A 24,565-nucleotide genomic window follows, 5' to 3' on the forward strand; every position below is an offset into this window, starting at 1 on the left:
TGACATTAAGCTCTCCAAAATGTATCTAAAGCTTCATGAACACAGTTTCTCCTACTTCCAGCACAGAACCCTTGTTAGTCTGATAAACAACATACATCTTCCAGGCAGAAGGCAAAGGCAACCTGTAGTGGCCACTGCTGCCCAAACTAATAGGAAAGGGACAATGTTGTTTTCTTTACATTTCTGATATGACACATCACAAAGAAATTCCAGATCAGGGTCAAGTTACACTAAGCCACACTGTGCTTTTTGGTCTTGTGATGTGATGTAAGCTCTTACAAAGCAATGAAAGAATTGTAATGTAAAGGCTTTTGAAAGGTCTGCTAGAAGGAATTAATTGTTGAGCATGGGAAGAAACTAAGTGGCTGGTATTCCCCAAGAACTAAGTGCTGGCTCCAAGCTGTGCTCCAGGGTTGTGCCCTGCTGGAATGAACAGAACAACCCACATATACCATGTCAGCATCAGAGGCCACCCAATGCCACTGAAGAGTGACAAGTGGCTGGAGGGGACTCTGTCACCCAGCTGTTTTGAGGGTAGCTGCAGTACAGAGACCATGCAGCTCACACTGTCCGCTGCTCCCTGACTATGGGTACCTCATTTTGCTCCCCCTCTGGGTGACTCAACACTGTCCTATTCCATACTTTCTGTAGCCAGTAGATGATATCTAGTCACTCAGGCTAGGTTAGCCAAAGCATGAATGCTCAGACACAGAAAAATAGGAGAGAGGCAGCAAAACTGTGATGCTATCAGCATAGCATGATAATATGGAATGAAATTGAGCCCTTACATCCTTTCCCACCCTTACATAGTTTTCCCCTCTTTACTTTGAAGGCCAAATATCTTAAACCCTTTAAGTTCTAAACACTATTACAGCTGGAGTGACTCACAAGGATTATGAGACAAGGAAACGTAAAGGAGTCAGAGAAAAGGCAGGTGAAAGACAGAATGGCAGGAAACAAATAAAAGTGAGGATAAGGAAAAAATCATAGAACAAGAAGGGAGAGGACATATCAGCTCTAGTAAAGGCTTAAAAAGTAAGAATTTTATGCTAATTTCATGCATAGTAAAGGGTAAGGTGAGAACCAAATGTAAATGACACTTGTAACTTTGAGCAAACATCACTGTTATTGTGCAACCCTGATTTTAGAAGGGTCACTCTTGAGCTTCAAATCAATCCTTTCATCCTATGCAATTATAAGATGTTTTTTCCTTTATTTCTTAAAGCACTCTATAAACTTCACCACTTGTGGGAGGCACTTTTTAAAGCAGGGCTCAACATACAAAATATGGTATGTCCTTTGTATGTCCTACAAGAGTACTGTGTACACAGCTCTGGAGAAGTTGATGTTCATAGCAGCAGAACTGGGGCTTTAGGTGTGGAGGCAGAAATTGAGAGAGAAGGGCTTGGAAAAGAATCAGAAAATCAACAATGACAGAAACAGATGCAAATTATAATGGAAAGATCTGTCAGTACAGAGCCAGTCAAGAAAAACACTAATTAAACCTATTCCTTGTGGTACTCTGCATGTACTAAAGTACACTTACTCCTCTGGGATTTCAGGAAGGAAGCAATCCCAACATCCCTCATGCACACTAGGACAGTGATAGTGATTATGGCTGGAAGTAAATGGAAGAGAAAGTTTCTTCCTTCTATTTGCATTTTTCATAATCCCTACAGTGGTAAATCCATTTTTAGAAGCCTGTCCTGTAAGCTTTTTTTAGAGTTGTTTTATCTTTAGCAAACACCGCTCTCTTTCACAGAATAATAAGAAAAAAAGGAGACAGATCCTTCTTATAGTTTTAGATTTGGTTTGTTTTGCTCTTTGTATCTTAAAACAGAAGTGTTTATTTGCAACTGAGCATTCAAGAGGTCGTAAGAAATACACCATGTGACAGCACTCCACAGTACTGCAAGAATACATTACAAGAGACAAAATAATATCAAACACTTCTGTTCTCTAAATTTCACACATTATAGATCCTTTCATTTTTCTACTAAGTCATACCTTACAAGCTTGCTGATATGAAATGCTGCTTTACCATGATGCTCACATATTCATATCACTTCTTTTGAAAAACTACAAGTTTTCATTAGAACTATTATCAAAATGAGAATACAATTTGAAGCTAGTCAGCAAAAAAGCTATGTCTTATTGCACATAGTGGATCTTACCATTCAAACCTCTTCCTTAACTAGTTAAGGTACCCGAGACATTTTGCTGAGTGTCTTTTTTCTTTTTTAATGTAGGTGAATACATTGCAATAAAGCTGTAATGCACATTCACAAGATGTGATTCACAGGGTCTGGGGTGTCATTAAGGGGAAGGCACTAGTCTTCTTTATTTATTTTTTGCAGTAGTACTTGTAGAATTTTTGCTGTTTCAATCTGTCTCTCAGAACTGAGTATAAACATGACAATTGCAGGTTATAACCCGCAACAGGATGCATTATTCCACTGCACTTGAGGAACAGCTCACAAATCATACATCACATGGAATATGCAACAGAAAGAGAGAATTGCCTCTTTCAAGTAATACATCTCTTACAAGTTACGATTTATCCATAAACCCTACCTTCACAGGTTCTTTTCTACCTTCTGGGTCTTTTCAGACTAATTCACAGCGACTATCTGAAAAGTCCCTCTTCTAATTAAGAAAAAATTTACACTTCTCCTCTCAAATTGTCGGAGCCAAACTGCTGAAGGAAGCATCACACACGGCACTGGGAGGCTGGAGTGTTGCCTCCTCAGCTGCCGTGTACAGGCCAGGCGCTGTTCTGCTGGAGCCGTGCGGAGCTCCAGCGCTGGCGCAAGGAGCAGGGTGAGCCCCCTGGTCCCGCCGCTCGGCCTTGCTGGGCCGGCCAGCCACACGCAGGATCCTCGGCCATCCTAGAGAGCTGCTGGGGAGCATGGTGGCCAAGGGGGCTTCCCAGCTGCCCTGTGTTGAGCCCCTTCCCTGCCTCAGCCGCGTTCCTGGAGCACCAGCACAGCGCAGCCAGATCAAACGGGGTTCAGGAAACAATCTGGGATCCATATTAGCGCTGCGTACCGCCGCCGCCAGAGCAGCGTGGCGGGGCGGGAGGAGCTGTGCTTCTAGCACATTCCAATTGACAACAGCTGGTACGGCTCCGCTCCGAGCAGCTGCCTCCGGCGCGGCCCCGCTGCATGGCCTGCCTCTGTGGAAAGCTTTGTTTTGGCTAGGGATGAGTTTGTTGAGCTTTCTTGTGCTCAAGTCTCGCACAGAGACTTTCCCTTTACCCGTGGCATGTGACCCTGCCAACTTACGGGCCCACATCCCGAATATGAAAAACAACAACTTTAAAAAAAAAATTAAAAAAAAAGTTAATTAACCTCAGGTCTGTTCTCAGCAAAGCAAGGCTGCCACGGATAAGTAATAAAAATAGCTTCTCAATGGTCCTTGTGTCTGTCAGAGTCTCACTCTGTGATCTTTCAGTCAAAACCATGAAAGAGGGAGGGGGAGGAGAGGCTGATTCGCTACTGTCCTTTTCTTGTGCGTGAGTTCCCAAGGCTGCCTGGCTCTGTCCTTCAAATCATCTCCACCAGTAAATCATTTAGCTCAACCTGTCACTCTCAGCCATTGTGAGGAGACAAAAGCTACCCGTTTAACCCCAACCATGGCTGATTCACGCGGTGGGGAAGGCAGGCTCACAAAGGGAGGCTAGCAGGGAAGGTGGCACTTGGGTTGGATTTCATGTAGATTGGTGCTGGTTTTCCCTCTATTTTTTTTTTCTTTTTACTTTTTTTTTTTCTCCCTTCCCCTCTGTTATTTTAAATTAGCAGCACCTCTCATACTGGGATTGTTGTTTGAAGAACACATGTTTGTCAACAGAGCTGTTCTGCTTGAGTAATTTGACCTCAGCCTGGCTTCAAAGGTTTGAAAGGGCAAGAAACACACATATCAGCATACATCTATTACCCCTTTTCACCTGGACGATGTTTTGGATCATTTTTGTTTCTTAAGGGAAAAAAAAAAAAAAAATGTGGTAACAAAACATCCAATTAGTCACAGGGTACCAGAGCTATTTCGGTCAACCTCCTATTTGGGGAAATCTGCACGGCAATTATCAGGTTCGTTTCACCTGAAGTATTGCGCTGAACTGTCAGCTAAAACCTTGAATCATAACCTCTGCCCAAAGTCTGCACCTCAAATGGGTATCTCTTAAGTTGCAACAGGTTGTTCTCTCTGCCAAGCACTCTGCCCAGATATTTTAAAATTAAAAAATTAGTCCTTTGACATAGAAGTCAACTGTTAACACTTCTTTCCCATAATGGCCCTGGGCAAGGTTTAATCTTCATGTACCTCCCTCCCATGAGCGACAGAAACCCTGAAAACCTAAACAGGCCATAAGAGAGCAACAAATTAACATTGTTGATTGTAAAATAAAATGCATAGAGAAACCAAGCAATACTGCAGATAGATCCAAGTTTTACTGATTTCTCCCACCAAAGTCCAGAATGCCCCCAGTGAACATGAATCTGCCATGAAGCAAAATGTAATTTATGTATAAAGCATACTTGCAAATATCCGCACTTTTGATTTTTAAGGATACTGTTGTTAATCCAGTAATTCAGTAACTACCAACCAAGTGTACATTTTAAGAACCAAGCACTGAAGTTGACAAAGACTCACAAATGCAAAATATGCCATGTCTGGGCTCCTCCAGGGATATTTCTGATTTTTGTTATGCATGTGAGAAACAAGAAATGACTATGTACTATACATTTTTGTAATCTTTTTAATGTGCCTTTTAACAACAAGCAGTTCAGGATGTGGTTATTGCTCAGTGTGTTAGACGTGTTTATTCTCCTGTTGGGCATTTCAAATGCCTCAAGTACTCTTTTCACTATGAACTGTGTGTCAAAATATTGGTTTGGATATCAAATTCTCTCATAACCCTATCATTAGGAAGAGTCTTTGTCTGCCTGAGACAGTCTTTTGATTCCTTTGTTTTGTTTTTTGTGTTCCCCTGACAGGTCTATCCTACACCTTTCTATAGCTAGCAGGGTAAAGCTGAGTTGGGAAAACATGTTTTGCATTACTGAGTTTGCAATCTCACTGTAAGCTTTCTCACAGATTCCTCTTCAATGGAGGGTGGAGGGGTGGGGAGAAAACACGCTTTTCCCTGAGACTGCAGAGTATGTGAATTGTCTTCTCTTTCAACCTATCGGGCAGTCTTCACAGATTTCAACACAAATGGAAGAAATATCTGATTTCCCATTCCATCTGGATTCAGTTTCTTTCTTCCTCTTTGTATAGTTTCTTAGAGACATTATGGAGCTCACTGGAGGGGCTGCTTACACACGACTATGGCAGCGCTGGGCATACTGCCAGAATTTCGCTCCAGGAGGCTGCAACAGGAATCTTTAATTAACTTGAACCAAAACACTGAATGGCAAAGAACAAAGGAGTAGGGCTGGAGAAGGAGAGGAGGAAGGGACAGAGCAGAAAATAATGTTTCCCATACTAAAATCTCCATTTTTGGTCATGGTATGACATGATCATAATGTCGCCTTATATGTATTTACAAGAGCATAGGTAATAATTCCCAATTCCTTAGTCAGTATATTTTGCCTTTCTTTCTGCTAATGGAGTTAAGATCTTTGATTGACATTTGATCAACTGCCAGAATTCTCTTGACCCTTATATGAATATATAGTTTGATTCTCTATAATGTGCAGCAGTCAAAAGGTGAGATAACTGAATCTCTCACTTCTTGAGCCTTGCAAAACTCCACTGTAATATTGCAAGAGGGCACGGGAGTTCCAGACGCTGAACAAGATCCCACTCTGCACGGTATGGTACCAGTATGGTATGTCCCTGTTCTCAAAAGTTTACATTCTAAGCATAAGCAAGAATTAGATACAGACAGATGAATAACATAACTACTTACTGAAACAGCATTGTTCATTGTTGTGAAATGTTTTCAAAACAGAATGGATAATGTTTCACACTCATTTTGCAGAAACATAGAAGACACAAAGCAGCAGAAAATCAGGCCTGAAATACCTTTCTCACTTGAGCTCAAGGAAATGAGATGAGTGGTTTATTTGCTGTCCATTTTCTGGTAAAATATGTGTGCAGAATAATTACTTTAAATGCAAAACTAATGGTGATTTCATGCATATTCATCCAAGTGAGCTTGTGATGGAGGCTCTGGTACTGTTCTAGCTAATGAGGCACAGTTGTTCAAATATTTGTAAAAACAAACATAGAAAGGACTTGTACATGCTCAACATGAACTTATTTACACATTCAAAGGAATATTCGAGTGTGAATTGATTTGCCAGTTGGCGGTTTGGAGTGTATTATATTTGCATCTCCTGGCTTAATGACATCGTAAAAGAATCCAGTCTGTGGTGCCTCTGATGTGAACCAGCGCCTGGTGGCTGGCAACAAGCAAAGGAGTCCTTAAAAGCACAGTATTGATCCACACAGAAATGCTTATGTCAATGTACCCAAATTCCAAGGAATTATTTCATCCTCAAAAGCATATATACTTTTTCCTAACCTAAATTTTCAAACCAAATTAAACCCCAAAAAAATAACCTTTAATTTCCTGTTTTAAACTGATGTTCGGTATTGCTGCCTAAACATTTATGGGAAAGAAATCACATTTCACTGCTCTGTAAAGCAGTCACATACTTACTAGGTACAGTTTGAAAACTTAACATAGAGACGACTTCCAGAATCCCCTCGAAACAGAAGTTTCCACAAATGTCCAAGGTTGTGTCATGCTAGGAGCACCTGCAAAAGAATCTTTAAAGTGAATATAACATCTTTGATAAGACCCTGATCAATTTTACAGAGATCAGGGGGCCTGGAATAAAAGAATCATGGAATATGCCATGAAGAAGTCTCTGCAATTTTTTTTGCAGCTATCTTCTTTAGAATAATAGAATAATAGAATAATACACAGAGAGCAGACCTGAGGAGCTATTTGTAATATATTTATTTTTTTCTTATTTTCTTCATCAATTCATTTCTTTATAAGTATATCTATATTTATATCTATAACCTTTTTATGAGTTAGCTTGATTTGTCCAACTTAAAAAGGGCATTGCATGAGCTGTACAAGGACTGCATTTAGACTGAGAATCTAAATGGTTTACATAACAAAATTTCTATCTGCCAAAATAAAAATTCTGCTCTGAGGTAGCATAGCTTAACTAAAAAATAGTTAATTCCAAAACTTTCATTAACATTAACAAACATAAATTTAATGGCATAAGCAGAAGAATTTCTCTTCCAAGTTTTCTCTCTCTAAATATATTTATGTATATTTTTGTGTGTGTGCATAGATATATACATAGTGAACAGGTAGAGAAATAATCTGATAGGTAACCAAAACACGCCCAATGAGACACTGACCATGATTATTGAAACCCGTGAAGAATGAGCATGATACAACTGTTGTTTTCCATCCAATCATTAGTATACTGCTCATTCCGATTACATACACACTAAAATCTGTTTTAAACATTTAAAGATATTATGTATATACAACAAAGGCGTCTTTAGTAATTTCTGGCCTTGCTTTGGCAGATGGATTGATTTAGCAATATAAACCAATCTCTCAAGCAATACAGTCCAACTTAGAAGTTTCTCTGAAATCCCGTGTTGTTATTTACATTCCTAAAAATACCAAAATGAAGAATGGTTCCAAATCCAAAGTGACAGCAGAATAAAACCTTCTGAAATCCCTAATCAGGTTTCATTCCTCATGTGATAGGTTTCACTGACAGTAGAGATAGAGCTGAGGCAAAGTCAACTCATATTATTGAGGACAAACAGCCCTGATCATTTTGTACTGACTGATTTTTAATTGTGTTGAGTGTTCATGATTAAAAGAAAAATTATTGATGTGTATATTAACAACCTTTCACTGCAAAAGTGAATGTGGGCTATCTTGTTCCATTTTGCTTCACATCAACTTATGTTGTAATTTAGCAGTTCCCTTTCTAATTAAAATTAGGCCATTTTGAGTGAGAAATTGAGTGAGAAATACTGAATGCATGCAGTCACAATAAAAATAAAGTTACCATCATTAGAAATGTAAAAGTAATAAAATACCTCAGCTCAAAAGAGGTTACTTAGCAGGAAGACTTTTTTTACTAGCTGATATATCCCCATGCTCAGCAAGATTTCATTCCATGGGAACTGCTCACTGGTGTGCCAGTATTGCTTTCCAGTTTCTCTATGACTACAATTCCTACTAGTTTCCAGGCATTTCTAAATGAGGCCCAGCACTTCTCTACATTAAGGTTCTGCCTTACATCAGACTCCAGCAATTTTCACTTAAAAAAAAAAAAAAAAAAAAAGAGGGGAATATCTGAGAATTCTCTCAGAGCAGAATTTAAATTAAATCTCCTTATTAATGATGTATGGATTTCTTTCATTGTTTAGGAGGCCTGTGAGCAGTTGAAAGAAACAAGAAGGCTTTTAGTAATGGGCACTAACAGCACCATTGTCCTTGCATGGAAGCTCTTGGCCATTCAGTGTCACAGGGTCAAAAACAATCCAAGCTCTCACACCGAAGCAGTCTGTAGAAGGCCACACAGACCTCACAACACTGATTCTTTGGAGCTTGGGTGGGTTTTTGTGAGTGATGTGTTAAGTTCAGCATTGAAAGGCAAAGAAATTGATTTTTACTAAATTTTACCATCATTCAGACTTCCCAAGCCCAGTTTTTATTTTCTGAGTTTGTTTGGAACCAGCTAAAGTGTGAATTAGAATTATTATAACAGAGTCTTCTCTTCTAACACTTTTACTTCTGGCACATTCTCTGTCAAGCAATGGGTATAGTGTTACTGCCTTGCAAATAATAGTGATAGAAATTGTGGAGGTATACAAAGCAGAGGAGGGGGGAGAGAAAACATGACTAGGAGAGGAACTTACTTGACTTCATGAACTTTATGAACTGCTGTATTTAACTGCTAAGAAAATATTTTGAGTCTCTTTTTATGTGGTTGTCCTCTTCTTTTCCTACCTTTTGCAATGTGTGACCTGGATGGATGCTTTGAGTTGCAGACGGCAGTCCAAGAAATCTCATGTACTTCAGAGGGAAGCTAACTGCATATCCCTGCATAACTGCTAAATAAACCAAGTTCTGCATTTTGCTGTATTTTATCAGCCACAATTAATACTAAGTAATATAACTCCACAACATGTGCAAGTGCTAAAGTATGGAATTTTTGTGCTATCACAGAATTTATGGTGTTTTGTTGTGTCAGTAAAGAGATTGTGAAAACCTGAGAGCCCAAGTGTTACCAATACACCAATATATTACAGAAACTTATTTTCAAAAAAGCATGTTGTCTCATTCTCACTGTCAGAGAAATGTAATAGGATGGGAGGAATAAAAAGCTTCTCATGCACAAAATACACATCAGTATTCCTACTCCAAATGCATGTATAACAGTGCTATTTTTCTGAAGTTTCCCTTCTCATTCATGAAGCTTTACTTCCTGCCTGGTTTTACAACTCCAGCAAGACTTTCTTTTCAGTCTTTTTAGCCCTATCACAATCTTTACCACATGAGTTTGAGAATGGTTTTGTTTCCTGGGGGTTCAGAGATACTACTCTAAACCAATTTTTTTTTTTTCAATCTCACACCAGAACCGCACAGGAGGCATTCAAAAGCAGAGAGAGCAAAGCTGGTAATTGAGGACTTCTACTTTTGACTGATGTTTTAATGCAAAGAATGTTTACCTTGTGTTTTGAGTGAGACTAATGGTAAACCACAGCAGTTCTGTTAGTGTTTTGTACAGTGATGCTCCTAGATGAAGCAAAATTTCTTTGTGAGGGGGCTAACAATACTGCAGGGGGCCATCTTGCTTCACTGAACTGGAACATCCAGTCTTTTGAGAACACACACATTAAGTCATAAGATTACTCTCACTATAGCAACCCCCTCCACTACAATCCCTTTTTTTCCCCCGATTTTGGTTTTTTCCTTTTAAAAAGATGGCGTTTTATAAATGAACTCTGCCACTACCTATTATCTTCCTCAACACCTTCTATCCTTTCTCTTCCTAAACCTCCTTTCTTTTGCACACAGTTTCAGCTGGGTTTTTTCAGTGTTTGGCTGCTGCACTTCAGTTTTTATAGTTGGTTTTTTACACAACATGGTGGTGTTCTTCGTCCTGCAATATCAGTAATTTGTCAAAATAAAAAATTCAGAGCACCTCTTGATCACTTTGATTCTCACTTTCTCTAAGAGCTAGGCTTTGTCTCTATGATGCCCCAGCTGAGCAGTTGTGAATGAAAAGTAGACAGTGTATGAACGGTTTCAGTCTCATGTATCTGACAAAACTGCTGCATTATTGAAGGTGTCAGGGTAAAATTAATCAGCTGGTTTATACAAGAAAAGAGAAAACCCACATATCAATGGACAGCTTGTCTCTCCAAGAACTTCTGAAACAGAAGCATGACTTAAGTCTAGGGAGATAAAAATGTCATGAATAAAAAAGGTAGGTCTACAAGCAGTCTTTGAAAGTCCAGAGGAAGCTGTTTGAGCCTGATCAGATGCTTGAAGACTTCAAGGCTCGTGGATCCAGTACTCATATCCAAATTCAGCTGTCTGATGAGTGGGGGAAAAGAGCCTCATCTTGCATGAAGACTTACTTGCAGTTAGTCAGATCCAAAAGGGTACCTATCCTAACTCTTCCTAAGTCTATCCTCCAGTCCACAGAGATTCTTCAAAGGCAGGAAACAGAACAGAGAATGCAATATGCGTATCCCTGTTTCTATTTTTAGCATAGACACACAAAAAGCCTCTAAGAACATATTTATGGCAAAATACATAAGATATAGCCCAAGAAAAACATAGACTGGTTATTACAAAAGGTGAGATACACTGTAAGTATTTAATACACTGCAGTTTATCCCAATAAAGATTTATCTTTTCCCTGACCTTTCTGGCTGACAAGTGAAATCCTGTTAAGAAACTGTGACAAAAGAAAAAGCCAGATATGTTGGGAACATTGTTTGTTTTAACTGAAATGTATGGTGCATGTCTGACCCAAGTACAGAAAGCAAAAGTCTAGGTTATACAATGCACCTGAGAATGGGGTTTTCTAGACCTCATTCACTGCAGGAAGGGAGGGCCATTATCTTAGTGGTGAAGTCTGTTTTTGTGCCTGGAGAAATAAAAAAATGAGCTAGCCAACTACATATGAGCTGGATTTAGGTTGCCGACCCTTGACTTGGTGTTGACAGAAGCTGGGAAAAGGAGGAGGAGGCTTTCTTGGCTTGAATCGTAGGTCCTGCCAAAGCTGTTTTGAAACTAAGTTGGAGATTTCCTTACGACACCATATGTGATAACAAAAGTGACCTTATAGGCAAAATATTTGACTTGCTGCTTCAGGAACCCATACAGCTGTTCTTATAGCACAGTATAAAGAACGAAAGAAAGAAAGAAGGCAGTGTTCAGGACTGCAGAACTGCACAATGTTATGAGGACTTAAAAATATTTAGTCATACATCACAATATACAGTACCACGGTACCTTGGATAAAATATCTAGTGTATTCTTCATTTCTTTCTTCTTTTTTTTCTGATCTTTTTATGTATTCTCCATCAAATTAAGTGTCAAAGAGAATCAAAGAGAAATGATACTTTTAGCAAGAGCAATACAGTCTAATTTGGGGCCAGTAATATTAAACTGAAAAGTGTTCCTTGCAGCAATAATTTTTAAGTTGCTCTGTAAATGCAAGGAGTTTTTTATTCACTACAGCTTCTTCTTGCTTCATATATTATTATACCTGATCAGGGTATCACTGGTCCTTCTCCATAAGAACAGGGCACTGAAATGAGATGGCTGGTACAGCTGGCTTAGGAGCTGGGCTGCCCTCAGCCACACAGCCCAGTGGAACAGGAATGGAGGAAGCAAAGACACTTGGCACCTGGCAGAGGAGCAGCCATTGCCCAACCCATTCCCATGGCCATCCATAGTGTAGTCCCTGGTACAGACCACAGGTTTCAAATTACAGTAGAGCTGGCACTGGCAAGTGCTTTTGTTTCCATGTGAAGAACAGTTTAACGACCTCAAACCATTTCCTGAAATAGAAGCCACACAGCACAGAGTAACACCTAATTGGGCAGTCTAAGGGCAGACTGTACGTTTATCACTGTACAGAGTGATTTATCTATTAACCCTAGGGGTTGTCCATGGCAGATGACTCCTCAGCAGCTGGAAGAGCAGTGAGATGAGAAAGCTTGTTGCCATGCACTAGGACCTGTTTGGTACTGGTTCTGTGGCTGGACAGAGGTGCCAGTGTCAATGTTACATTCAGAGAAAGAAATGTTAAAGTTCAGTCAATAAAGGCTGCTGAGGCCAGAGTCAGGCAGCTTTGGTCAAGCACTAAACTTGGAAGTCTTTTCCCCCAAGGGCTTCCCTTTTTGTCTCTAAAACAAAGGAAAGTGAAATGAAAATAAGAAATGCCAGCTGTATAGCAGTGAATTATGTGACTAAGCCAGCTGTTGCTCTGATACTGTCCTTTTTGTAGCCCAGCCTGTTCAGACTGAAGGCAAAGCTTAATTCGTCCTACCAAACCTGTTGCTTTTGATAGTTAGGCAGGGCAATATACTAGCATGACATTCTTTAGCCCTGTGAACTACACACTATAGGAAGTCTGAGCTGCCAACAATTTATAATGGCTGAAAAAACATTTACTATTTATTTACCCCTACTAGCAAAAAAGACTAGTGGGAGTAGTTTGACTAACTCTGTTATTCAGCTACTCTTTCATTAGGTGCTTAGTTAACTTTTAACACTTCCAAAAGTGCAGAAAGTTATTTACCAAAGATTCAAGCTTTAGCAAAGGTGCCCTCCAGCCCTGAACTTACAGCTATTCATGCACTGGTGTTTTCTAATGAAAGCCAGACCAAGTATCTAACAGGGCTAGGGTGAGGCAGTTGTGGGGGGAGGTTTATATTAAAATGCAATACAGCACCAAAGACAGCGATAGAGACTAAACAAGAGGAAAGTCTCCTCTCCCTGCACTCATTTAACAAGCACATGGAAATAATTGTTGGCCCAGAGACACATATTCATAATTCCCATTGTGCTTTGAGTGCCAGCACACCAGCCCTGCGCACCCTTACAGAGCGCAGAGAGTATTGGAATGCAAATCCGCACACCAAGCATCGGGATTTGCGTAGCTGCTGTTCTCACAATGAGCAACATTATCAATTAGAACAAGATTCCCAGACCAGGTCAGCAGCCATGGAGCTTGCAGGAGTTCATCAGCATGGGAAAGACTTGTAAGCAAAGCAGCTCCCCTGTCTTTAAAATAATTGATTTACTGTTCATGTCTGATGAAGCCTGAGTTTAATCCAGTGTGCTAAAATGAGGAGATGCTTGTTGAAACAAGTGAGGGCTACTTATAAAATTTAATAATGTGTTGCTGATATTTTGATAGACATTAGTTTTTAAAAGTTCATGGATAGTTCAAATAAAATTGTGTTTTGCATTTGACTAGGTCATAAAATGACCAAAGCCAAGTTTCTTCTAAGAGCTCTGTCAAGGAACTGAAGTCTCAGAGCTGTGTGCCATGTTAGGTTTTTTCTCTGCACATGAGCCAGACCACTTGAGGTGACAGAAGCAAGTGGGTAGGTGACAGGGCTGTGGAACGGAGCAGTGATGCTCAGCTCCTGCCAGAAAACATGCTGTCCAAGCTTTCATCTCTTTCTGCCACATATGGTGGACAGCCAGCAGTAGGTCCTTCCCCAATGGCATTGCCTCCCTACTGCTTTCTGATCCCACATGCTTTATGTCATGACTGCATTGGTAACTCGCAGACCAGGCTGCCACACTGCCTGACGTTGTGAGAGAGGAGAAACACAAAGTTATTAGAAAAGTAGTAAGAGCCATGGACCCAGCTACGTGAATCAAAACGTAAAATTCCACAGGTCTTGATCTGTTGCTCAAGGCAAGACAGTCTTATCATTTAGATTGAAAATCAAATATTTAGTAGAATGAGGATAAATTTTGGGTTGGGGGCATGGAAGATTACTGCTTGGATTTAAATCAAGGTTCTGGAAAATGCTCAAATTTATGTAATCAGCACCAAAACATATTGCTGCAGACAACACTCAGTTAAGGGAGGTGTGAAAGTCGGCACTTTCACATTCAACAGGATCTCTTAAACTGGGAACCTTTACTCACACTGGAAAAATAGGTGGTACTTGGGGGGGGGGGGGGCACAGTAACAATAACTGATGGAAACAGAAGATTCATACTCTGGCCCAGAGTCTTACATGCTTTTTTTAGGAAGAGATTAATTTAGGCCTTTAGTTCTGCAGTTTTTCTGTCTCTGGGATAAAACCAGAAAGGTCATCCACAAAATAGCTTTGCTAAATTCAGATTAATGACTCAAGGCAGTCCATAAACTAGATAGACTCTCTGTAGGTGCATTTGAAAGGTGTCAGTGGAAGACTGAAAAAATGCTTTTCACAGAAATAAAGACGTAATTCCTAGACTGTCAGGGAAATAATTTTTAACTAGAATTCTATTTTCAATATTCCTTTTCATATCACACTATTTCAAAACAAAAAATATACACAAAAAAAAAAGAAATCAGCACCATATATATTTTTATATATAACACAATAGGACTGTGAAATTACTATACTGAACTAGGTGCATGTAGAAATATAAAAATAAAAATACTGATGCTTTTTATCAGAAAACAACACAGGAAATTAATAATGTAATGTTCTATCATCCTTCCTGACAAGAGAAGAAACAGATGCCCTAATGAACTCTTCTGGTAACTTTCTGACATGGAGACCATTTTCAACAACTAAGAGGAGGCAAAATCAGAGTCCAGCTGTTCGATTTCGCCCACATATTTCTCCCTGCTTTGCTGTTACTGCTGTTACCTCACTCTCTAGATCATAAATTGGAGTTGTTTATAGCTTAGACCTCCTTGGCACAGTTTTTCCCTGTCAAAATCAATGGTTTTCCCATATCCTTCACAACCCTCTCTTATTGGTGTGGCACTATGACTTGAAAACAATAAATTAAAAAATTACCATAGGAGAAATATCGTTGCATTTCAACAGGATCTACAAATTGAGTCACCACTAGGATTTAGCTGTCAAAAAATGATCCCAGAATCAAAAAGAAGAGCTCTGACCCTAAAGTTGTGCTCTTAGGACAGTATGATTACAGACACTTCAGGGCACTCTGTCAGGCTGTTTGCTCAGAAGCACTGAAACTCCAGTCCCTGCTAACATGCTAGTGCACTTACAAACAATCTATTGTACTTTCTGCTGTTTACAAACAGCACATGCAACCAGCCAGGATTCAGCCTGTGTGGAGAAACAGACTAGTAAACAATATCATTGATTGTGCTCCAGTATTTGTGGAAGAGGTTGGAAAAAGTATTAGCAGTTAGGTTCTACCAATGATAATGCAGTTTGGTTACCTGCAATCAAAGTTTAAAAAAACACCAAAAAGGCCCAAACAGGGGACATCAGTGCTGGAAAAGCACGTTTGTCTTGGACTTGTCCCCTCTGCCACATGCAGGCAGCACAGCTAATGTGCAGCGGTGGACAAGCTCCAGCTGAGCTCAGTAATGCTACACCTGGCACAACGATGTGGAACACCTCGCCTAGAAAGCACCGAGGTGTGAGGAATTGCTGCATTCCTTCCTCACCACAGTTTCCTTCCACATTTTTTTTTTTTTTTTTTTTTTTGCGCCAAAGGTGTGAAATTGCTAACCAGCAATTTCAGCTGTATGTTTTTGTAGTTTTTTAGGCCCCCTTCACTACAAGTTCATTCAGAGATGAGTGTCCCTGTTGTCACTGCCCTTCCAAGGCATTATTGTCCTCTCTAGGCTCAGTCTTTACTGCCTGTGTAGACTGCAAGTCATACCAAAGGTATTTTGAGTCACTGTTTGTTTTACCAGCTATCAAAACCTTTTAAGAGCAAGATGGGTTAAAAAAATAATGTAACGAGCCATTAGCAAGGCTTTTTCTCTTCCCCACCACTAATCTGCAGAATAGAGACCACTGAACCATGCTGCAAATTAACCGTAATGAAAAAGGAGGGGAAGGGGGAGACAGAAAAGCAAAACATTAAAAAATCTACTCTGAGCTTCAGAAAGGTCATTTCTCAAAGGACTATTGACACTGCTGAGGAAGGAAAACACATCAATGTTTTTAATGGCTTAAATAAATATTTTCTAGATGAATATTAGGTGTCCATTAATATGTCTCTCTGTGCCAGTCCTCAGTAGTACCTATCCTTTAGTTATCCTTTTACCAAAATGAGGGGGTGAGAGAGAATGGGAGAGAGACTTTCCTTTTAATTCGCTTTGCACTCTGATGGTTGAAGACAAGAAAAAAAAACTTTTCTGGCTCTTTTGAATGAATGGTCAAAGGTACCTTTGCGGCTCCTTCACAGGGTGAACTAATCTGTGACAAGTGTAGCTAATCTGATAAGGCGGCCGCATGTGCGCTAATGTGCTAATATGGGGGATTCAGAGCAGCCAGCGGTCGGGAAAAACCTCCGCTTCCTAAATGGGCCTCGCCTGCAATAGCCCTGGCAACATATGCGCATTTTAACACCCGCTTAACAGGGACACAATGCGGTGGCCTTTGTTGTGCGACACAGCGGCGCGATTCCCATGGTGGGAATTTCTGCCTCACAGGCGACATTCTTTCAGATGGGATGCAGGGGCTGGTGGCCTGGGACGGTCGGAGCAAGGCTGGGAGGAAAGGTTACGCGGACATGGGTGAAAGGAAAGCCCTCCGCTTATTCCTGCGCTGAAAACCTGGGTGTTTCCATCACGCGTCTTGGGTAGGGAGAAGAAAAGGCAGAGAAAGGTGGAAAGGCGGGAGGAATTGGTTTAAACATGTTGGATCGGGTCCCTAGCTGGGGTAAAATTAGCTCCTAGATTATGGTGCTTTATCTAAAAGAGAGGTTGACACCAGTTTGTAATGTGATATGCTCTATTTTATAGATTTCCTTTAGAGAGCAATTCTTAAGTTTTCCACTGGAAAGACTAAAAGACATTTTCTTGTCCCTCGATTGTTTTACTGCACCCTCAGGAAAGTCTGTGTGAAAGAGGATTAGCAATTTACTTTTAGTCTGGACCGTGCAGTAGGGAAGAGGACTTCATGGACACTGACACATCAAGAGACGAGCTGTCCCGAGACTTCAGCGCTGGGCATGGTTGGGGTGCCTCTCTGGACAAATAGATATGTGCCCTGCAGACTGCTCTGGATCCTCATCGCTTCCCGACGTTCCTTTGTTTTCAGGTATCCCACAGGTATCCCTAATGCAAAATGGATACAAGAGTGTAAACCAACATATGTCTGGAGAAAAAAGTCTACTCACCTAAGAGGGAAAGATTGCTGACAATGTCTTGTGAGCAGGGAACAGACCAGGGCTTACCAGCCACACCTGTGAGTGTGCCTTTGTCTGCTTTCTGTTATGGCTGGTGTCAAAACAGCAGTTACCATGAGCTTGACAAAAGCACCTGAACAATGAAAAAGCACAAACCAAAATACAGAAAATTCCATTTAAACTAAAGAGAAAAACTTTTTTTTACCATGAAGGTGATCAAGGTAACTGGAGCAGGTTGTAGAGTCCTCCAGAGAGGTTGTAGAGTCTCCCCTATTTGGAGACAAAACCTCAGTGGACAATGTCTTGGGCAAATTGCTTTAGTTGACCCTACCTTAACCAGGGTGGATGAGGTGATCTGCAGAGAACTCTTCCAACCTCTGGTGTTCTGTCATTCCAAGAGCTCTGCCTATTCCCCATCCATAAGTCCCTCAAAGAGTTATTTTGTTTGACCAATGACACAATGACAAAGGCAAAACAAGACCAATATTAGCTCCTTTTATCTCAAACAATAGTCCTAATTTATCACAATATAAAAAGTAAAACTCTAGGGATGCCTCAGCTGCAAATACGTCCTAAGAAAAGTGCTCATTCAGAGCAACTAAGATTCAGAGCAGTTTGGTCCAAGACATGGAACCAGCTTGGTTGAGCTGCAGTCTTTTTAGCCTTCTTCCATTTAAGTCATATTCCCACATCAGCCACAGACAAATAGATGAGCTGAAAAAAGTGAGATTCATCAAACACTGAGTAGTGTGTTTGGGATAAATGTAAAACGATATTATCCCAGCTACTCGACGTGAATGATATTCCTAGCTCTCTGAAAGCATTAGTGAGCAAGAATAAGTGTGACATGTTTCTAAATATCTAAATGGATAAATCTTATTTATTCCTTTCCACTTTGTTGAATTCAGCTATACTATTTTGTGTCTGAGTTTTGAATGCATAACAATTGAACCCTACTGAACAGTGACGACATTTCCTCTCAGAGGAAGTCCTGAGGGAAGGAAGGTCCCGCATAAACAAACTTCCACTCAGTACAATAGAGTAGCCCACAAATGTGACCATTTTTTCAGGGCATGGGTGAGGCTGACACTCTCTTCCTGCTCATGTAGTCCAGGGCTTATCACAGTCCTGTTTCCCTGTAATTTAAATGCTTGGATACTTCTACTTCGTTTGTATTTTTCCCCACACAGTGCAGATGTATCCCATTTTCCTGTTGCTGTGGAACACAGCCACAATTTCCAGCCATGTTACATAAATGACCATCTGTGGTAAAAAAATGCTGATGCACAAGATTGCAGTGTGAGAATTGTAGCTAGCTAGCAAAATTTAGGCTATTAATACTTCTGACACTTCCTGACAATAACGGCAAAATGCACTGTTCCCTCTGTTTTAGCGTGGTGCTGTTGTGTGACAGACAACCATGGTCACTGCGTGTAGGGAAGAATCTCCAGGGAAAAGTTAAATAAAACTTAGGTGGCTATGCCTAGGTTTCCTTATGCTTTTCAGTGAACTAAAGGCACACTAAACTAATCAAAAGTTATTTTACTGATAAAGAGACTGGTATCTAATTACATGTAACTAAAGGATACTACTAAGGTTTCATTAGCATGTTTTTGGCATCTTTGCATTTGCTGGCTCCGAGAAATCAGCAGTGCTGGAAATACTGAAATCCATGGCACAGATCTCTGCAATGAGCACAGCAATTGTAATAGTAGATGGTGTCAGTAGTAAATTGCCAGTTTGTCAATTGCCAGTGCCTGTGTGGATGGGCATAAGAGGAAATAAAGATCCTCACTGACTTTCACAGACACATCATGAAGTTCCAAGTGCTAGAGGGGCACAAGGCTGCCGTTTTTGTGATCACTCCAAGACTCTCTTGGTGCCTCATCCTCTTCTAAATACTGCTGTAGCAATCTTTCCTTTTCTCTGCCTCTAACTCCTCACCTTGTGGTCACTTGTCTCTTTTCTTTTCTCAAGTATCACCCTGCCCAGATAGCTCCAGATATCCTCTGTCTCCACATCAGATTTCTCTTTCCCCTACCTTCCTGGTTTCTTTACATTCTCCTAGTTTGATTTAAAGTTCCCTTCAATTCACTTTGTTATTGTGAAACTTAAAAGCCACAGCGACCCAAATTAAACCTTTCCAGGATAATTAAGAGTGGAACACTGCAGGTTTTCTCAAGGTTTTGTCTATCTTCAGCAAACACTTCACTATTTTGTTTAAAATTGTGGCAGAAATGAAAGGGCTGGCACACATACCAAACGGATAAAGTCTGTGAAACCTATACACCAGAATCAGATGTGCTTGGGTAACCTTAATGACTTGTTCTGATAGGCACATACAGTAATATACACACCCAGTCTTCTGATAGTCATGCCTGAAGTACCTGCACAAAATCAGCCTATTCATGCACCAACAAGCAAACATGTGTACAAAACAGAACTCTGGGTGTTGCATGTATCTGCATGCACTCTGGTGCTGGCTTTCTCCAATGTGCACTTTGCACATACACTTATTTTTCTGCTCTGGCAAAACATTTTGAAAGTATCTGTGTTCACTCATATGTAACTTCTGAGTCCTTTTAGCTGCAGCCTTTGAGGACCCATCAAATAGTTTTCAACCTTCTGTCAGAAAATTTTTCTGTTGTTACTTTCCACAGTTGATTTATATGAGCTGCAGAATGGGATTTTGTTCATTCATAAATAGCAGCAATAGGCAGGCTTCCATTTATAATAGATTAATAATAATAATAACAAACAGTAAACAGAGCAGAGCAAATCTAGCAATCTAGGGAAAATTGGTAAGAACAATGAGGTTTTCTTTAACAGTAAAATTCAAATTTCATTTAATTTGAATTTTTTCCTTTTCTCAATATTTTTCCATATTATTCCAATATTTTCCATATTATTCCAATACAGGAAACCTTTGCTTTGTGGTCCAAAAAAAAAGAATGTGAATGAAAAGTACATACTTCACATAAACAAATATGATCACACACAAGGCACAAGTAGTATGAGTTTCTCAAAATTTTAGGTATATCTCCTCTTTGCAAATTAGGCCAGATTTCCTTTGAATTTTACAGAAGTGGTTACACAAGTTTCTCCAGTTTTCTGAGTATCCACTCTAAACTGCTTGCCATAACCTTAAGAGATTCTGAGAAATCAAAGCACCTACAAAACCACTTCTTTGGTGTTATTTTGAGTAAAATCAAACATTCTTAGTATGCAGGTCTGGAAAAACAATGAATTTAAATGTCACATTCAGCCACTCACTTTTTAGTTCAGAATGCATGTTTTTCTGCCAAAGGACTGTACATGGTATGTAATCCTTAGCTCCTTCAGGATTTTAATCTGCCGTGAAGCATATGGTAAAAAGGTAAGTGTTCTTTAGAATCATTAACTTGCCTAAAGCAATGTGGATGTTCTTTATTTCTTTCTTGAAAGACAAAGAGCATCTGAAAGTAGTTAACAGCCCAAACCCTGTAGTTTGCTGAGGCAGCAAGAAATGAACCTGGAAATGTCCCTGCAGGGCTGAGCTTTATGTTAATTAGTCAATTCCCAGGGCAGTGCTTGTATCGACAAGAGTATGTTATTGTTCTGTTTCCTCAGTACCGAGAATGTAAGCGCACAACATATAAATACATTTATTTATCACCACCAGAAGCATCAGGGGGATTGTGTTATAGCAAAGTTACAGCAGGCAGAAAAATTGCAGAAACCCCAATTGTGCTCTCACTCCAGTGAGAGAACAAAATTGTCCTTTTCATGCAATGCTACTCATTGCAAAAGGGATTCCTTTCAGAATATCAAAAGTCTTAGGTCAAACTTTCATATTTAAAAAGCCCATTCAATGGCATCCATGAAGAGTAGGGCTTTTAAAAGCACTGGACTCGCTCTGCTGCTGGTGCAGAGGGAGGGGAAGAGAAAACCACCAGAAAGTAGTCCAGAAGAAAAGTAGCTGAGGATTTGCTTTCTTCTAAGGGAGCTGTGGAGCAGCTCAGCCTGGAGGACATAGCACTGCTGCTCCCCTCCTGTGCCAGCCAGGATGGTGCACTGCCCAGCAGTGTCCAACCAAGATCTTGAAAAGCAAATGCCTGGTATGGCACCAGCCCCTTTGTGTTTCCTCATCCTGGATTAGTGTGGCCAGCTCCTGGAAACATAGTCATGGTGTGGGATTTTAGACACAGAGCAGAGGACCTGCAGAAGACAGCATAAACTCTACATAATTCTGTCCGCTGCAGTATTGTTTAGCTCTGTCCATTGCCATTTGCAATAATTTGGGATCAACTCACATGCTGAACGAGGGTAGGGAAAATTGAAAAGGGAAATGAGAAACTACAATAGAGCTCCAGAGTAAACCCAACTGAAAACACAGACTTCATTGAAAAAAAAAAAAAAAAAAAAGTGATCTTTGGATAAGTCTTCTGCTAGACCTTTGGCCTGTTAGTATGTCCAGAGCCATTCCCCAGCTCTGAGCATGAATGGTGTTGGAATGGTCTGGACACTCATAACCAAGCCTCCTCTTTGTACTTAACTCCAGTTGCCAATGTCAGTGCTACCTCTTGGGAAGAGCCATAGTTCCACAACAGTCACCCAAAAAATGTTGCTAACTGGCAGAAGCTGGATAACACAAGCCAAAACTGGGCCAAAAAAGTACAAAGGAAACAGATTGTTTGACAGTGCTCAAAATGGCCAGTTTGCCATGATAAACAGAGCCTTTGGAGCAGCATAACGAGACACTTTTCAGTCCATTCTGTATATTATGTCCAGAGACTGTTCCAGAAAAAGCCTAATTCAAAGCACATCAAAATTGTTTCCAGTTTTCCCAGAGGTTTTAATGGGCTTTGCAACCTAGTCTTCCACATTTGATAATAATCAGCATTTTTCTTAGAACATACCAGAAATTTAAATTAAAAAAAAAAGTGTTCTCATAATTTTGAAATCCTCATCTGGAACTGTTTCTAATTTAAAAAATTAAATTCATTTTTATTTTGCTCCAATGAGTACATACATCTCTGGTTATAATAACAGAAAGCAGAAAAAGATTTTTGAGGTGATATTTCCAGTGATGAGTTCCAAATTTTTTGTAGGGGGTAGCATGAAAGAATGGAGCATGAGGGTTTCTTAAACTAAAATGACAGTTAATCTAGTTTGAATGTTAATTGTGCTGATTTCTTTTCAGTCTGAATCTTTCTAATATGTGTTCTTTCAGCTTGTATACAATATTTAAAGATTTGTTACAAAACAAGTTATACAGCACAAACCCCAGCTGTGTAGCCTAACTTGTTAGTCTTTCTTTTTCTTATGCTAAACAATGAAAAGCCACTTCCCATAGAACTGTGATGTGCAATATTTCTGTAATCTTAATATAATTTAATTTCAGCCACAGACTTTGTGTGTCCTCATGCTTTTCTGGGATAAAATTTTCAGAGAAACAAAATCCTTAAAAAAGTAATTAATCATCTGGTTCTGGTTACACAAATAGCCCAATTCTGTGACCTTCAAACCTTCCTCCCCCTCAAAGAAAGCAATAAAAATGTAAAGCAGAGAGACAGATTTTTAGAGGTATTGAGGCTCTGGCTCCTGCTGACTGTTAAAACATTCTCAACACAGCACAGAGTATGTGCTATGCCATGCAGCAGCGGGCTCTCAGTTTCCTCATGCACTTTGATTTCCTCTTACTGATGGATGAAAGTCCTTCAAAAATTTACTTTTGCTTTCTTTACTTGTAATCCAAGCAAACTTTCAAGTACAGCTTGAAAGTTTGCGATTATCAGATTAAAGTTTGCAAATCAATGTTTACTAAGGACTCCTTGAGAGTTACACTCTTTGCTTGTGAACTTAAATTCAGTAGCAACATACTAAGTTGTGCTTCATACATAACTGGGTTTCCTCCTTGCAAAAAGGTTGTTGTCATGTGTGCATAATCTTCACCTGCCACACAAATTATCAGTTCAATAGGTTGCTGATGGACATCTCTAATGCACTACTAACTTTCCATTCCATCACCCACAGCAAAGCAATACAAGACAGTGCTGTTCTCTGGGAAGGAGTGGAGGACAAGTTCTGGAGGTGATTTACTCACCAGTAAGGACAATGATTCTACCAGGCCCATACTTCATCCCAGCCAGGTGAAGCTTCCAGCACAGCTCTGCAGGGAGGATTCAGACATTGCAGGGGCAGCCCACAGCTGTCACCAGCCATGACCTGGGCACGGGAACCAGATCTCGATGATGCTGAGCCAAACTGCTTGCTTTTCAAGAGTGGCAATGAGAAAACATATGTCCTTCCACCCTCAAAAAATGCTGCTCACATCCAAACACTAAACATTTTGCGTAAGAAGAGAGATTTTCAAGTAATCCTGCTCCCTGGATACTTTGTTTCCAGATGGGCCTGCTACAACTATGGAAGAAGGCATGGAACTCAGTTCAATAGGTTCTCCAAGAACTTCAGAATTTTGTGACTTTGTATTTTTCAATGGGAAAACAAGGAATCACCATCATTGTGATGCACTGGGTTATACTTATTCCTGTTGAAATTAGACACCAAAATATTGTGAAATAAATTGAGTTGTTGTTCCTATTTGCATTTTAAGGGAATCAAATACTTTAAGAACCTGGTTTCTATACATTCCAATAAAAATTAAGGCCTCATGGCCAATGAACATTTCCTGACTGAAGAGGTTTTAAAAGATTAAAAATTTCTACACTGTAAGAACCAATCTAAGCCTTTCAGAATAGTCTAAACAAGCCTCAAATAAAATCTTCTGGTTACCATTTCTTCAACAGGGAATTGAAATATAGGCAGTATAAGTTACTTACTCAAGGATCACATGGGAATTGACTGACAGGAGCAACAGTGAAACTTTGATCTTCACCATCTCAAATTAGACCCACAGCTACAAGACCATGTTTCAAATTCCAACCAAGGGCTACAAACAAATTGATCTTTCAGAGCAGAGCTATATATCCTCTCTATAACCATTCAATCTGCATCAATAGATTAAAAAAATATTAATGGTTATGCTATAAAGCAGTTCCTTTAAATCCCATTGTCAGTAATTCCATATTGCTCTCACTTGTACTTGGTCCTGAACCAAGGGGATTCATTACATGAGAGACACAGGATGCATGAAAGCAGGATGAGACCAATAGTTTTATAATTGTACATCATAACACATTTCTTTGT

At 39.9% G+C, this 24,565-nt stretch overlaps 1 long non-coding RNA gene across 1 annotated transcript; it reads right to left on the reverse strand.

Moving 5' to 3' along the window:
• Positions 1 to 9,623: 9,623 nt before the first annotated feature.
• Positions 9,624 to 23,602, reverse strand: LOC117244187. Its single transcript, XR_004496787.1, has 2 exons — positions 23,463 to 23,602; positions 9,624 to 17,306 (listed from the first exon to the last, which is right to left on the reverse strand). It is a non-coding gene; the product is annotated as an uncharacterized LOC117244187 (long non-coding RNA).
• Positions 23,603 to 24,565: the final 963 nt, after the last annotated feature.

Source organism: Parus major, chromosome 3 (genome assembly GCF_001522545.3).
Source record: "Parus major isolate Abel chromosome 3, Parus_major1.1, whole genome shotgun sequence".
NCBI classification, from domain to species: domain Eukaryota; kingdom Metazoa; phylum Chordata; class Aves; order Passeriformes; family Paridae; genus Parus; species Parus major.